The sequence below is a fragment of the Odocoileus virginianus genome, chromosome 6 (genome assembly GCF_023699985.2).
Source record: "Odocoileus virginianus isolate 20LAN1187 ecotype Illinois chromosome 6, Ovbor_1.2, whole genome shotgun sequence".
In the NCBI taxonomy this organism is placed as follows: domain Eukaryota; kingdom Metazoa; phylum Chordata; class Mammalia; order Artiodactyla; family Cervidae; genus Odocoileus; species Odocoileus virginianus.
Window position 1 is genome coordinate 29773491 of NC_069679.1, and position 16700 is coordinate 29790190.

At 34.6% G+C, this 16700-nt stretch overlaps 1 protein-coding gene across 1 annotated transcript in view; it reads right to left on the minus strand.

The window, feature by feature from the left end:
- The window catches only part of MDGA2 (MAM domain containing glycosylphosphatidylinositol anchor 2), an 854438-nt gene that overhangs the window by 373260 nt on the left and 464478 nt on the right, over positions 1 to 16700 (minus strand). The window lies entirely within an intron of this gene.

Consider the following 16700-nt stretch of genomic DNA (forward strand, 5'->3'; position numbering starts at 1 on the left):
AGCACTGAGCTGGTCATTTGGAAAGGACTAAATAACAATATAAGGTGATCGTTGCTCTCTGGGTGTTTACAAAACCTTCAGAAAAACAAAATTTACAGGTATAAATCATTATATAATACCTGTCAATGTACACATTCATATTAACACAGATCTGTAATTTTTATGTATGATTTAACAATTTATTCAGCACAGTTCTGAAGGAAAGATTTTTCATAACTCATTTGATAGCAAAATCTGATACAACTTGAGGTATTTTGATGACAAACATTGCCTTCAAATAATTTGAGTCTATTTATAAAGTTCATTTCTCCCACTTCATGTTTGATATAACTCAGGGTATAGAGAGGATGATATTAATAGAATATTAATATTTTCCATCATGGTGATGTTGCAAAAATACTGTATGTTAATCATAACTTTTATAAAAATCTGAAAAACTGAATCTTGAAATGGCCTGGAGGATGCAAAAAACATACTGTGGACCTGTAGCTTAAAGAGGATGATAATTACACTATTTGAAGAATAAAATTTTTTAAATAAATGAAGTTATAATTCCCAAGAGTTGCGATGAAGAAAGAATTCAAGCAGTCAGCAAGGAATCCTAAATGGTAGACAAGGTTGGGAAATTAGACGAAAGAGAGAAGAGAAGGATGCAGAAGACAGAACAGGAACACAGGAGGGAGGTGGAAGTAAGCCCAGGCTCTTCAGCCGCAGGAGGGCCTAGACCAACTAGAATAGGGGGAACGGGAAAGAGAAGAGACCTGAGGACGTCACTGGTTTGGGAAGGTGAAGGATTACATTTCAAAAAAGAGGAGAAAGAACAAGCGCAAGGAATTTGGGGGTTATTAGTGAAAAAGAACAGAACGAATGCAGACTTTTTAGTGACAAGTATCACGATGAACCCTGAATTAAGAGAGATTGATCTGTGTTAGTATACTGTAATGGTCTTTATCTTTCTGGCTTACTTCGCTCTGTATAATGGGCTCCAGTTTCATCCATCTCATTATATATGGACTTTAGAAAGATGGTAACGAGAACCCTATATGCAAAACAGAAAAAGAGACTCAGATGTATAGAACAGACTTGTGAACTCTGGGAGAAGGCGAGGGTGGGATGTTTCAAGAGAACAGCATTGAAACATGTATATTATCTAGGGTGAAACAGATCACCAGCCCAGGTTGGGTCCATGAGACAAGTGCTCGGGCCTGGTGCACTGGGAAGACCCAGAGGGATCGGGTGGAGAGGGAGGTGGGAGGGGGGACCGGGATGGGGAATACATGTAAATCCATGGCTAATTCATTTCAATGTATGACAAAAACTACTGTAATGATGTAAAGTAATTAGCCTCCAACTAATAAAAATAAATGGCAAAAAAAAAGAGAGATTGATCTGGCCATGATATGCATATAAATTCAAGGGGAGCACTACTGTTGTAGGTGAGGTCTACAGGAGCCAGGTGTGAGGTTCCGATGAGGGACTAGAATAAAATAGTGGAGGTGGGATTACAAAACAGCATCTGTTACCCTTTCTCTAATTTAGCTCATTCTGAAAACTGAAAAGGATTTCTAAACGCCTTTCTTTATGTGTTCACTCCACATTTTGAATGTAACTTAGGGAGGGACACCTGAAAATGTTTGAAATTGAACAAACTCCTCATTTACTTCATTCACTACCATCTGGATGTCTTGAATACATATATGTTTCAGTTACCTCATAAAACATAGATTTGATATTCTAAGCTCAGAGATAAACCCAAGTGACAATGGATTAAAAACCAAAAACAAAATAAATCAAACAAACAAACAAAAACCCACTGTACTCTTCTCTACCAAGGTTTAACTGCTTTCATTTCACTTTCAATTTAAGAGTTTGAAAGTAAGTGTACTTTTCAGACACTTCAATATTTGGTGTTCAGTCATAACGGTGGTGGCTCAGACAGTAAAGTATCTCCCTACAATGCAGAAGACCTGGGTTCAATCCCTGGGTCAGGATTGATCCTCCTCCTAGAGAAGGAAATGGCAACCCGCTCCAGTACTCTTGCCTGGAAAATCCCATGGACGGAGGAACCTGGTAGGCTGCAGGCAACGGAGTTGCAAAGAGTTGGACAGGACTGAGCAACTTCACTTTCACTTTCATGCCAGTATGGGACTTTCCAGGTGGCTCACTGGTAAAGAATCTGCCTGCCAATGCAGGAGATACAGGAGACACGCGTTCAATATCTGGGCCAGAAAAGATCCCCTAGGGGAGGAAATGGAAACCCACTTCAGTATTCTTGCCTGGAGAATCCCATGGACAGAGAAGCCTGGTGGGCTACAGTGCATGGGAACGCAGAGTTGGACATGATTGAAGCAACTTAGCACACACATAGCAGTATGGGACAGATGCTAAAAATGTTAATTAAATTTCTCCCTCTATCAAGAAAAGAGAGCTAAGTCTTTCAAAATATGAAGTATCAAAGAAAGGTAAAATGTTTTATGACCTTGACCAGACTAGAAATAACTATTTTCTTTAATTGTCAAAGGAAAAAAAAAAATTTAAACAAATTTGCTTTAATTTAAAATTGGAGGTAGGAATCATTTTAATTTTAAACAACTTCTTATCTTGTGTAAATCTAACTGCTTTTTTACCCTCTATAAGAATCTTTCTACCTTATCTTACAAAGGTAGCCAAGTATTAATGATTCAAATCATTTCATCTGACTTATGGTATAGGCAGAGCTGCAGAAGCAAAGCTTGCTAGATTTTCTTGGGACTGTTATAAATTTGAGTATAATACATTCTGAATAAATTTAGAGAAACTATTAGTCACATAATAGCCTCAAGAGCAATACTTTACTATTCAACCTTTTCCTTTACCCTTTCAGTGAGACTCAGGATTTGCTAGATTTAAAAATATGTGAAACAAATTTAATTAAACATCTTCATACATTTTCAGATTTAAATCATTTTATTAGCTCACATTATTTTACAAACATATTGCTTTATTTTTCTTTTTTTAATGAAATATGCATGCAATCTAGATTTAAAAGTAGTAGACTTTATCCTCGGGGAGAAAACTGGATTCAGAGAGTCAACAAACTGGAACTTGGAACACTGAATGCCAATCTCAAATCTCTGGTTCACTCAGTAGGAACATATGCCTGCCATTTGATTTTAGGCTAAACCATTTCATAGAGATTGCTGTGGTCTGTTTTCTCAAGGGCCTTTTACTCCATTTAATTAATGAATTTATCATTTTGAAATAACAGATAAAACTTTTTAAAATATTTTTTAGATATGAGAAAGAAATTTTACTGCATTTGGATTCAAAGACTTTGCTTCCACTTGTTGGTAAACATAAGCTAAAAAATATCAACATAGTTGCTCATCAGAATATTCAACATTCATGAAAAAAAATGCTTTTGTTGTTGTTCAATTAGTTAAGTCATGTTCGACACTTTGAAACCCCATGAACTGCAGCAAACCAGGCTTCTTGGTCCTTCACTATCTCCCAGGGTCTGCTCAAATTCATGTTCATTGAGTCAGTGATGTCATCCAACCATTTCATCCTCTGTCGCCCCCTTTTCCTCCTGCCCTCAATATTTCTCAGCATCAGGGTCTTTTCCAATGAGTCAGCTCTTCGCATCAGGTGGCCAAAGTATTGGAGCTTCAGCTTCAGCATCAGTCCTTCCAATGAATATTCAGGGTTGATTTCCTTTAGGATTGACTGGCTTGATCTTCTTGCTGTACAAGGAACTCTCAAGAGTCTTCTCGAGTCCAACAACTCAAAATCATCAGTTCTTCTGAGCTCAGCTTTCTTTATGATCCAGCTTTCACATCTGTACATGACTACTAGAAAAACCATGACTTTGAATTTTCAGATATTTATTGGCAAAATGATGACTTAATTTTTTAATATGCTATCTAGGTTTGTCGTGACTTTCCTTCCAAGGAGAAAGCTTCTTTTAATCTCAAGGCTGCAGTCACCGTCTGCAATGATTTTGGAGCTCAAGAAAAGAAAATCTGTCACTGCTTCCATTTATTCCCCTTATATTCGTCATGAAGCAATGAGACTGGATGCCATGATCTTCATTTCTTGAATGCTGGGTTTCAAGCTTGCTTTTTTACTCTCCTCTTTCACCTGCATCAAGAGGTTCTTTAGTTTCTCTTTGCTTTCTGTCATTAGAGTTATATCATCTGCATATCTGAGGTAGTTGATATTTCTCCCAGCAATCTTACTTATCAGTGAGTAAGTTTGTTCAAGAATTCACAGTTTTACATAACTAACAACTAAACAATTAAATGCACATTGATGTAATAATTATATCTATTTTCTTGAATTCCTTAATATATCTATGGAAAGACTTTCTAAATGATGTCATATTTCATATCACTTTTCTTTAGTATTTTTTATACACATATACATTTTACTCACCAGCCTATTTTTCAACCATGTTATTTTTATGTCTATTTTTCAAATCTCTACCTAATTATTAACTTCTTTAAGGCAAAGGCCTTATATTTTTGCTTTCATCTCTCACAATAGCTTCTAGTTAGAATGTTTTCCATATAGCAGGTCCTCAGCATTGCAAACTGACTGATTTTAATTGGAAATGTCCTTGGGTACCTCCAGTCCAGAAAGTTTTGACAGCTTTGGATTTTCAGAATCAGGATGAACGAGCACAAGGACCTAAAGGCAGTAGGAACAGCTGTAGAGCAACTGAGAGAAAGCTGTTTCTAGATACTTTTGCTGTGTCTGTGGAATCAGGAAAGGATTCCTATAGATGCTCTGTGATTAATGCTTAAGAGGTTGTGTTTGGTCAGTAATGAATGCTTGATAAAAAAGGACTAAATTGGTTTACAAGCAACTCCTCCATTATGTTCTCTGAACAAGAAGCAGTGAACAGGTTGAAATAGGCAATGTTTATTAGTCATTAGGAAGAACTAAGTCTTCTATAGACCCAAGGACATGCTTCAGAATCTGTTCCACTAAATTTGACAACTGTAAATGCAACCAGTAGAAGAAAACAAAAAAGTATTTAATGTTTCCTCTTCTCTAGAGGTGAAATAACAAATTATCCCTTGAAATTTATGTTGAAAATCCTTAAAAATCCTGAAGATATTACTTAAAAAGATACCTTGTGATTACATAAAAATGATATTGTGAATTAAATAAGTCAAAATATGTGCTAATCAATAGCTTAACACTCACTATATAAAATAACATTATGCTTATTTCATAAAGTCAATAATGATATTAATTACAAATACTAAATAATGTTATATTTATCAATTACAAATATTTATATTAGTTAAACAATATTTTAAACAATATTTATTATATAGATATAATAAATATATTTCATAACATAAAAGTTATGAAAATACAAATGAGCCAGATCTATAGCTTGCTCTTAAAGTTAAAATCAAACTGCTAACATTCTAGAATAATTTGCTACCATACTAAGTTAAACACACTTCCCTTTATATGTCATTTTGAGTTTTGCCAGAAGCAAACTCTGTGACAGAGATGAAAATGCAAAAAGTGTGTTTGAAAAGTGTTCTCAGAAACCCTCATAAGATATTGGGAAAGTGTGGGGGAAAGTATGCATAGGATATATTATTAAACTAGCAACAGTTGGGATGAATTAGAGTTTCATTTTCCTGAGGAACTCTAGGAGACAGTGAAACAGGTGGAATTAGTGGGAATTCCACTACTTTATTCATTTAGTACCCACAATAAATGGACTTCTTTTCTTCCATGAGATTTTTTTTTGTTAAAGTATATTTACTTCTAACCCTTAAAATATGCTAAAAAAACCAAAAAGAAACCCAAAGTGACCAATATACTTTTGAAGACATTCTGTAAACTTCATAAATATACTGTAGAAATGGAGAATAGGTAAAAGTAGTAATCAAGAAGCCACTGATTAGGATAAGTGTAACAAATATCCCTAAATCCTCAGTGGCTCAAAAACAACAAAAATCCTCCTTTCATGAAAATTCCCATTCAACTGCTCGTACTCTTCTAGGTCCCCTGGGTGGCTTTCCTCCAAATGATGGCTCTAGGGAATTCACGGGCGTTCAGAAGTTATGAATCCAAGTTTCCACTGCAGGGAGGAATGGATTTAATCCCTGTAATGGAACTAAGATCTTGCATGCCGCATGTCATGGCCAAAAAAAAACTGGATAAATAAATGGTGACTCTGTTATTTAAAATCTTTGCATTGTGTGGCTCCAAAAACCAATGAGTCCTCAGACACTTAGGAGGCTCTGTATGTAGAGATAGAAAAATCAAGATACTCTATAAACAATTGTGTGGGGTGTTTCACACACTCAGTTGAGTAGGGCACATATCACTTTCTCTCACATTCCACTGGCCCAAACTCCTCTTATGACTCCAGCCATACTGACTGGGAAATAGAGTTCAGCTGTGCATGAAGGAAATTAACACTGGTCTGGAAAGTGTCTACCACAGGTAATAATTGATAGCCTAAAATTTGGAGGTATATTTCCAGCACAGCATATTAAAGTGGTTTGGGCTTGGTCTTGCCCCTAGGATACATTTTAAACAATGAATTACATGAAATTCAGGAAACAAGTAATATTTTAAATGAAATAGAAAACTATAAAATGAGTAAATAGGAAGCATAATTCTACAACAAAAGTATTTTAAAATCTTAATTTCTGCACAGGTAAGAGAAAAATAAGGTGAAATTAAGTAGGAATAAACATAATATTCTGCCTTTAGGCTACAATACAATGAACTGCACAAATATGTTCACAGAAAGTAAGTTTTCAAACGTCTATTTAAAAAATATTTTTTCCACAAGACAAATTCAAATCAACACAGTGAAGATATTATTTCTTTATTTTTTCAAAAATCAAATATTTTTATTACCAAGAAAGTACATTTCTTGATTATATGGATAACACTTCCAATTTAGACTATGGATTAGCAGATATCTAGTTGTTTTGGGAAATACTGACAAATTTAAACATGATATGAAATCCCACTAGAAGTTAAAATATTTGGAAACTTTCTCAAACCAAGAACAATAAATTAAGTGGAAATAATAAATTAGTAAAAAAAAAAAAAAAAAAAACTGCAGGGGGTCAGAATGCCATTGTTAAAATATTCTAAATGGCCACCTGAAAGAAAAAGTAGACACATGTTTGCATACTAAAAATTCTAGGAAATGCATTGCCATTTTCTAAAATCCACAAAAGTGGCACAAAAAACTGAACAAGCACTTATAAGTTGAAGATATATTACAGAAGCTAAGTACACTTTATATAAGACTCTAAGCAGAAGAAATTAGATGGGTTTAAGAGGAATGTAATATATAGCTTTATCTGCCCATTCATATCTAAGATTATAGGAATTCAAGTATTCTCAGCATGATGTTGACACGGTCTGATAGAAGTCTCTACATATTCACTGTAGCTGTCACTGAAAGGTTTTTTATGTGTTACTAAGTTCTTTTATTGGTAATGCTAATACTATTTGGGAATTAGATTGGCTATGTTTCCCATGAGTAAATAACTCTGATAAGCAAGCATTCTTCATTGGCAGCATACAAAAAAAATTGCAAAATTCGGTTTTGAAATTTATTAACAGGCTAATTACCATGACAGCAACCCATTTTTAATGAGCATTGTAATTACCACATCAAACATCATTAAGACCTTCCAAATCCAAGGCTGATGTTTTGGGAAAAGGGGTGGTGCTGAGAAAATTATGTTTAATGAGATTGACTTAAGACATTATTTTTCTTCCAGAGTTTGTCTTGCTACCAGAATCCCCATTAGTTGTTGTAGACCTCTTTCTAAACTTTATTGTCCAGAAGTCATGTTGATGAGTCTAATGAAAATAAGCTCCAATAACTCACTGTCAATATTTTTTAACTGTGAAGCTTATCATTCTTTCTAACACAGGTAAATTGTATTTGAATAATAAATTGATCATGTCATCCTAATTTCCCATTGGTTTCTCAGACAATCTAACAGACAAGGACAAAAAAATTTGCCACTTGTTCTGAATATAATGAAATGCAACTACCTAAGTGAAAAGAAAGTGGGTAGTATGTTTCAGAAATAAGAAGGCTTACAAAATGTTTAATAGATATTGGAAAAGATTTGTCTCATGTGTGAACAGTGTCTGTACAGATGAAAACTTATTAAGCTAATGCCTCTGAATCTAATTTCTTTCTGATTTAAAAATAAGTTTTAATCAAACCCTAACCTTTAAAGCTGCATGACCTCCATTACCCTGTGAGCAATACAGTGATAGCTGAGAATAAGTGAAAGAATTACAGAAACACATTCTCAAAAAATTGCTTACATGCCCTTAAGAATCTCAAAGTAATATTTATTTCAGTATGAGAACTTCAAAATTCTGTGAATCTACTTTTTTTTTTTTTTTTTCACATAGACTATACTCTTTTCCTCCAAAGACAGATACTGCCTTTTGAGTGACCATTGCTTCTTAGGGCAAATGAACCAGTATTAGTATTAGGAGAATGCTGACTCTCATCAGTAATTCTGAAGTCCTAAAATTATAATTTCTTCATTTTACATTTCACATAAATAGCAGATGATCATTCATATCATCTACAAACATTAGCAGTAAAATCTTAACACAATGTGACAGCCCACTTTGCAAATAAAGCTTTCTTTCCTTTAAACCCACCATTTGAGTCACTGTTCCCCCAAGCACAGTTCTGTCTTCTGTTATTTCTAATCAGACTGCTCACTCATTCCAGAATATCATTGGCTTTCCCCTCTACTTATTTAAATCTATTGTGCCAAGAACTCTGAAGGGTTGTATATTTTCTCAGTCTACTAGCTAACAATTTGTTTGCCACAACTTCATGGAAGCTGACAGAAGATACATGACTCCTGGCTCAGAAAAAAAGGACTTCATTACCCAAGTCTCAGATGAGACTCATGTCTTCATAAGTTCTCTCCCTCAATTTCAATAGGAGCAATGTGAGAGGAGTCTAGATAAATGTTGTTTCAGTTTGTGACACGGTTAAGGAATTCTGAGTTTAGGAAACTTCTGATCTTTAAAAGGTCCTGCTAGCAAAACTGCCTAATCTTTGCCCCTAAGGGAGACATTGCCTTCAATATCCTGATCAGGAAGCAAATCTTCCTCCAGACCTGGAGGCAGACACAACCTCTAACATCTAAGGCTGTCTGCTACACAAACATCCTTGAAAAAGAGAGCTCAAGACAAAAAATGCCAAAAGACATGCAGAAATGCATATCAAATCCCATCCTTCAAGCTACAATGTAAATCCTACTTTTATGATTAGAGGCCACAGTAACATTTCACTCTACATTTTCTGCGCTGTTTGACACATCATTCATGTTGTGTGGTGTTATGCATATTATTTATTTTCTTGCTTAACATTTATGTCCCACTTAAATAAACTATATATTTCATGTTGTCTCCTTAAGTACTTCAAATTCAATGAAGTTATAAATTATATAATATTAATAAATTCCTTTTTAGCCTCACAAAATTTAATGGAATTATATTTTGAATAGTCTCTCAAATATTTGCTGCATGAAGAAGTGTCAAACTTTACTTTGTAAATGTTTCATCCTAAACCATGGGTAAACAAATGGTAGTGAAAGAGTTTTACTCTATCAATTTTTGGGGGGAAGGAGGGGATTAGTTAGAATGTGGCAACAACATTCCCTATGCTATTGTCTGTCCTTTTCTTAAAGATTTTCAGTCAACTTTATTGGTGTCAAATATCAAAGAACATCAATTCTCTATGTATGTTTCTCCACTGTTGCACTGTAAAAAAATTCTTCAGTACCATTTTTCTAGATTGAGAGGGGAGAAGAGGGTGAGATGTACAGAAAGAGTAACATGGAAACTTATGTTACCATATGTAGAATAGATAACCAACGGGAATTTGCTGTCTGGCTCAGGAAACTCAAACAGGGGCTCTGTATCAACCTAGAGGATGCGGAGGGAGACAGGAAGGAGTTTCAAAAGGGAGGGGTTATATGTATACCTATGGTTGATTCATGTTGAGGTTTGACAGAAAACAGCAAAATTCTGTAAGGAAATTATCCTTCAATAAAAAATAAATTAATTTTAAAAATATCAAAAGTATCAATTCTATGGAGAATTAAAGAAGTGTAAATATAATTAGAATTGACAACAATCTTCTGATAAAATTTGGAATGAGATTAGTTTTCACTTCTAGGAACTTAATAACAAGGCCTGCAAGGCAAAATCTTCAAGTCTATATTTTATGAATTGAAAGTTATCAAATTATACATGTACATAGGTTAGAAAGTCAAATAAGTATATAAAACACAACCTCAAGTATTTCTAATATCCTGAGGCAACATTTTCTAATGCATCTTGTAACCATTCTTGGTTTTGCCTTCATATTTAAAAATGTTTAACTGCTATTTACAGATTTTTTTTTTTCATTTTTACATTGGCTTACTGATTCCTACCTGTTGAGAGAAGTTTTTCTCTCTCTTATACCAACTTTCCTCCTTCCCTATATTCCTTATATTTAGATCCTACTTGTTAAGTCAACTGCTACTGTTACCAGTGACTACACAAGTATATCTTCAGAGTTGAACCCTGTAATATATTTCAATTACAATTCATTTCAAATAACTTTTTTGTGTTCATTAGTAACACCCACAAGTTTTTTCTTCAATCATGCAAATAACTTATTTGTGTTCATTAATAACACCCACAAGTTGTTTCTTCAATCATGTACACACCCATCATTACCGTATTATCAAGTTTTCTATGAGAAGTAGAATCCTTCTCTAATACATCAAATAATCCACCAGTTGCCTCTCTTTCATGCAGACATCCTTCATGAAAGCTCTTCTGGCAACTTCAGTCTGTCTTGAATGTTCTTGAGCTCCACAGCACAACTATCATAGTGTTTTGCTTCAATATCATTTTGGGATTCCATTCTATACTCTCTTATATACAATATCCTATATTTTAAATTAGTTTTGGTAGAACATTCATTAAAGTAGTGTCAAAAGAAAAGGAACATAGCAGAAAAAATTTATAAATCCAAAAATGTCTTTCTTCTTTAATACATGAAAAAATATGTCTGGCTGGGTGGAAAATCCTAATTTAAAAATAGTTTTCCTTCAGAATTTCAAAAGTTTTACTCAGACATCTCCTAGATTCTTGACTTTTACTATGTCATTTTGATTCCTAATTCTTGATATATGATCATTTGGGGAAAAAAAATGAAAAATTCATTGGAAATATTTAAGATCTTCATTTTTTCCCCTAGTGTTTTAAATTGCAAGTGAATGAGTTTTGGTGCAGATCTTTCTTACTCTATGTGCTAGACACCTAGTGGGAACTTTGTAATTGAAAACATTTGTCTAAATATGATATATTTTTTATTTTTTAGAAAATAATTTCTTAATCTCTATTTTATCTTTTGGAATTATATTCAAATGTTACATTAGCTGGGCAAATTCTCTAATTTTATTATCTTCTTCTATCCCTTTGATTTTTACATTTTGTTTAATTCTCTGTAAGATTTCTTCAGTTTTATTTTCCACCCCTTTTATTGATTTTATATATTAACATTTTTAATATTCTAAGAGTTCATTGATGTCCTCTGAAAATTCCTTGTTTCTATTTTCCTGTTCTTATTATATGATTGCAACATTTCCCTTTTTTCTCTGGGAATACTAATTAAAAATATCAATAACTGTGTTTTATTTTGTAGTTCTGCTCCCTGTAGCATTTTTGTTTCCTGTGTTTTTTTCTCATTTCTTTTTCTTGGTTTCTCTCTTGTTTTTTAGATGATTGTCTCAAATATTTGGTCATCACACATAAGACTCAGTTATAAAACAGCTTCCTGGTAGTTCTGTTGATCAACAGTGGCCTTCACTGTCAGTGTATTAGCAGGGCTGTTTCACCAAGGATCACCTTGCTAGGATCTGGAGCTGTTTCTCCAGAGTTCATCAGTTTTACTAGATAGGTTCTCCAATATTCCTCCAGAAAGGCATTCTCAGAACCAAATGTGAGAAGCGGTTGTGAAGAGCACGTAAACTTACAGTTAATAACTCTAATTGAAGAGTATATTGCCTTTTGTTTTTGATGATTTCACATTTCTTAGTTCAAAGTTTCTCTGGCTGAACCTCTCACAAAAATAAATTTCTACTCATCTGTAGGGATTTAACTAGGAAGTTGGTAAAAGAACAGAGGTAGTTTAGTGTTGAACTGTGTGAAATGTGAAAGATCTGAGAATGTAACTCTCCTTATATAGACTTTAAACCACTTGTATTTAGACTGATTTACACTCAAAAAGCTAAGTGATGTCTCCAATTCATGAGTTTTTTAATCATTCTATAAATCTGTGCCTCATTTTATTCTCTATACTGACAGCTTTGATTCATGCTTTCTTCAGTATGTTGAACAGTGGTCATTCCCTGATCTGATTCATTTCCTACAAAGTTGTTTTTCTGTCATCTCTTAATCCACTCCCTCTATCACTGTTCACATGTTTGGTTACTGTTTTATTCTTTTATTATTGTTTTAGCATAGTTTCAGGGAGAAGACACAAAGAAAGAATATTTTGAAAACACTAGGTTTAAGTAGAACTAACTCTTTCTTTTCTCTTAATCATATAGCTGTTAGTATTCAGACCCTCAGAAGCTATCTCCCAGCAGCAGAAGAATTGTAATGGAGCATATTTTGATCAGAAATATTTGTATAAATCCCTAAGAAAGGCAATCCCAAAGAATGTTCAAACTACTGCACAATTGCACTCATCTCACATGCTAGCAAAGTAATGCTCAAAATTCTCCAAGCCAGGCTTCAGCAATACATGAACCAAGAACTTCCAGATGTTCAAGCTGGTTTTAGAAAAGGCAGAGGAACCAGAGATCAAATTGCCAACATCTGCTGGATCATCGATAAAACAAGAGAGGCCCAGAAAAACATCTATTTCTGCTTTATTGACTATGCCAAAGCATTTGACTGAGTGGATCACAATAAACTGTGGAAAATTCTGAAAGAGATGGGAATACCTGACCAGCTGACCTGCCTCTTGAGAAACCTGTATGCAGGTCAGGAAGCAACAGTTAGAACTGGACATGGAACAACAGACTGGTTCCAAATGGGAAAAGGAGTATGTCAAGGCTGTATATTGTCACTCTGCTCATTTAACTTATATGCAGAGTACATCATGAGAAACGCTGGGCTGGATGAAGCACAAGCTGGAATCAAGATTGCTGGGAGAAATATCAATAACCTCAGATACACAGATGACACCACCCTTAAGGCAGAAAGTGAAGAACTAAAGAGCCTCCTGATGAAAGTGAAAGAGGAGAGTGAAAAAGTTGGCTTAAAGCTTAACATTCAGAATCATGGCATCTGGTCCCATCACTTCATAGCAAATAGATGGGGAGACAGTGGAAACAGTGTCAGACATTATTTTTCTGGGCTCCAAAATCACTGCAGATGGTGATTGCAGCCATGAAGTTAAAAGACGCTTACTCCTTGGAAGGAAAGTTATGACCAACCTAGACAGCATATTAAAAAGCAGAGACATTACTTTGCCAACAAAGGTCCGTCTAGTCAAGGCTATGGTTTTTCCAGTGGTCATGGATGGATGTGAGAGTTGGATGGTGAAGAAAGCTGAGCACCAAAATACTGATGCTTTTGAACTGAGTTGTTGGACAAGACTCTTGAGAGTCCCTTGGACTGCAAGGAGATCCAACCAGTCCATCCTAAAGGAGATCAGTCCTGGGTGTTCATTGGAAGGACTAATGCTGAAGCTGAAACTCCAGTACTTTGGCAACCTCATGCGAATAGTTGAGTCATTGGAAAAGACCCTGATGCCTGGAAGGATTGGGGGCAGGAGGAGACGGGGACAACAGAGGATGAGATGGTTGGATGGCATCACAGCCTCGATGGACATGGGTTTGAATAAATTCCAGGAGTTGGTGATGAACAGGGAGGCCTGGTGTGCTGCGATTCATGGGGTCGCAAAGAGTCAGACACGACTGAGCAACTGAACTGAACTGAAGATTTCTTTTTTAAATGTAAGTTATCTGGTTATGGAATCTGCTTGTTTATAAATATACTTTTTAAAGAAATTATATTCATTTTGAGATGCTTTTATAGTTCTTAAGGAAAGAATCATAGGTCATGATAAACTGTAAAACAGGTATATCTTCTCCAAACAGTAGCACTGAGTAAACTATTTTCTAGATTGAAACAGCAAAGAGAATAATAATAGTACATTTGGTAGTTTCTTTATGGAACCTACAAGGTCCAAGTACTACAAGAAATTTTAGAAAATTATGTGCGAAGGAATTGTTAGTTCAAATTAAAAAAATCTTCCCAAATTGATCAAAATATTAATACAATGTCATAAATATTTTGATATTCCTATATAATAAAATCACCTCATTTCATATCAGTCAGCATTGTGGCAGGTTTCTCTTCAGAAAATAAGTTTCCTTATCAAAATAAATTTTTAGGATGGTATTAGCCATAAAATCTAGAAACTTACGATCACCGAATGGGGTTTAATGAGAGATATACATTTTTGTGGTTATGAAATCTCTCCAGGATGGCTATAAAATTAATACTTTATGGAAGATTTTTAAAAGACAAACTATCATGAGGAACTCAAGGCTAAATTCTAATGCCATTTATTAGAATTTTTGTTAAGTCTAAGCCATAGTCTGCCTCAGTTAGCTATTGCAAACATGATCCTAGTCTGCAGATTATTTTGCACCTATGCCTATACTATTTCAAGTTCTGCAAATGTGGATGAACCAGTTTAGAAAAAGAAATAGAAATCTACAGTGCATTGATGATCCTAAAACTATGGCTTAAAGCATTAAAATAACAAAATTAGTCCTAGAGTTTTAGCATTTTCAAAATTATTTAAGGTAAAAGCACCTGAAATAAAGTTGCTCACTTGTTTATGGTTTATAAAAATGAATTTCTAGTCAATCAACCAGTCTGACATCAAATCAAAATCCAAATAACAGATGACTCTTAAGACTATAAACCAATTTTATATGTTGTTTGTCAAGTTTCAATTCAGCACTAATATGCTACTCATGTTCCTATTGACAATGATGAGGAGGTTTTAAAGTATAAATATTCATGTAAAGAAAACATACTTGAGCCTAAAAACTGTTATATATAGAACAGATAGATTATATATAAAACATAGATTCCCCACAAGACCTGCCATATTTATTCAGAGTCCATATGAATGGACTACTAGTTTACATGTTATCTCTGAATATATGTTATTGTCTCAAATAATATAATTTTAGACAGCCTTCTACTAAATCCTTGTCATCAAAAACATATTGAAAGTAGTACTCCACTATGGTATGCATCACCATGACATTTCACTTGCACAACAAAGAATGAGATGTTTGTCAAGTTGAGGTTGTGTGCGAAAAATCCCAAAGCAGGTCAAAGAAGAAGGTAATAGAACTAGCGCCTTCTAGCGTGGTTTCCTGGAAGGTGACACCGACCTTACAAGACTAACAGACTTGGGGAAATGAAGTGCCTTGTGCTGTCAGCTCCCCCCAAGTATGCAATGTGAATGAGATCCTGCAGCACAGCTGACTGTGGACACAGGGCCCTGAACAAATGGAAAAGAGTGAGGATCATGCACAGCAGTGCTGCAAAGACTTTGCAGTAAGAAGAGAAAAGAAGCCTCTATTCAAGTCTTTTAAAATGCCATTTCTCTCTTGCATTAGATTTTTAATCCAGCAATACAATCTTATTGTTTTATCAAATGTATTGCAGTGGGAACACAACTCACAATCTGTTATTCAAAACCTTAGGGAAATGTTTTTCTGAATATTTCAGATTTTAGGAAGATATTCCATGTTTTACATATTCCATGTTTTACATAACACACCCAGCGGGCTCTGTGGCAATGCTGTGTAATCAAACACATTATTTCCAGAGCAAAACATATGATTATTCAGAAGAAGTAGGGTAAATAAAGAAGAGAAAGTATTTTCTATTTTTGCATTCAAATCATTTCAGGTTAGATGTCACCACCAAACTAGTTCTCATCAGCTTTTGCTGCAAAAAGTTACCAATAAAATTGAACAAAACACATCCATTCAATCATCAGAGCTTTTTAGATTTTAGAATTGTGTCTAAGGTATCAAGGTTGTGTATTATAAAACTTCATGACCATATATTATAACAAAAATCACAAGTATGTTCTTTTTAAAAGTTATAGAAGTGTTTGACTCATTTAAATTAAATTTAGTGCCATTTAAAATTATATATGAACAAAACATTTTACATAGTCTTTTTTAAAAGTATGTATTACCATAAATATTTGATTGGGGTGGGGGCGGTGGGCAGAGGATATACTGTTCAGAAACATTCAGGTAAGGCCAACGGGAAGGCCCATAAGAACAGGCAGAAAGCAGCCTCTGGGATACAGACGCCTGAGTTATTCCAGGTCATGCCTGAAGGTCTGGGAATTGCTAGAGAGATTGGAGCTTGAGTTTCTTCTCTTTCATCCTTTCCAGGAACAGTGAAAGCCCCTGAATGTAGAATGTGAATCACAAATGCAACCCTATCACTCGCTTCTCAGTCACCTAAACAATTACATGAGATGCAACATAGGATCTGATCAACCACATATACTTCCAAATCACTTTCCTAACTATGCAACTATACCCTGCATTGAAAGAAAA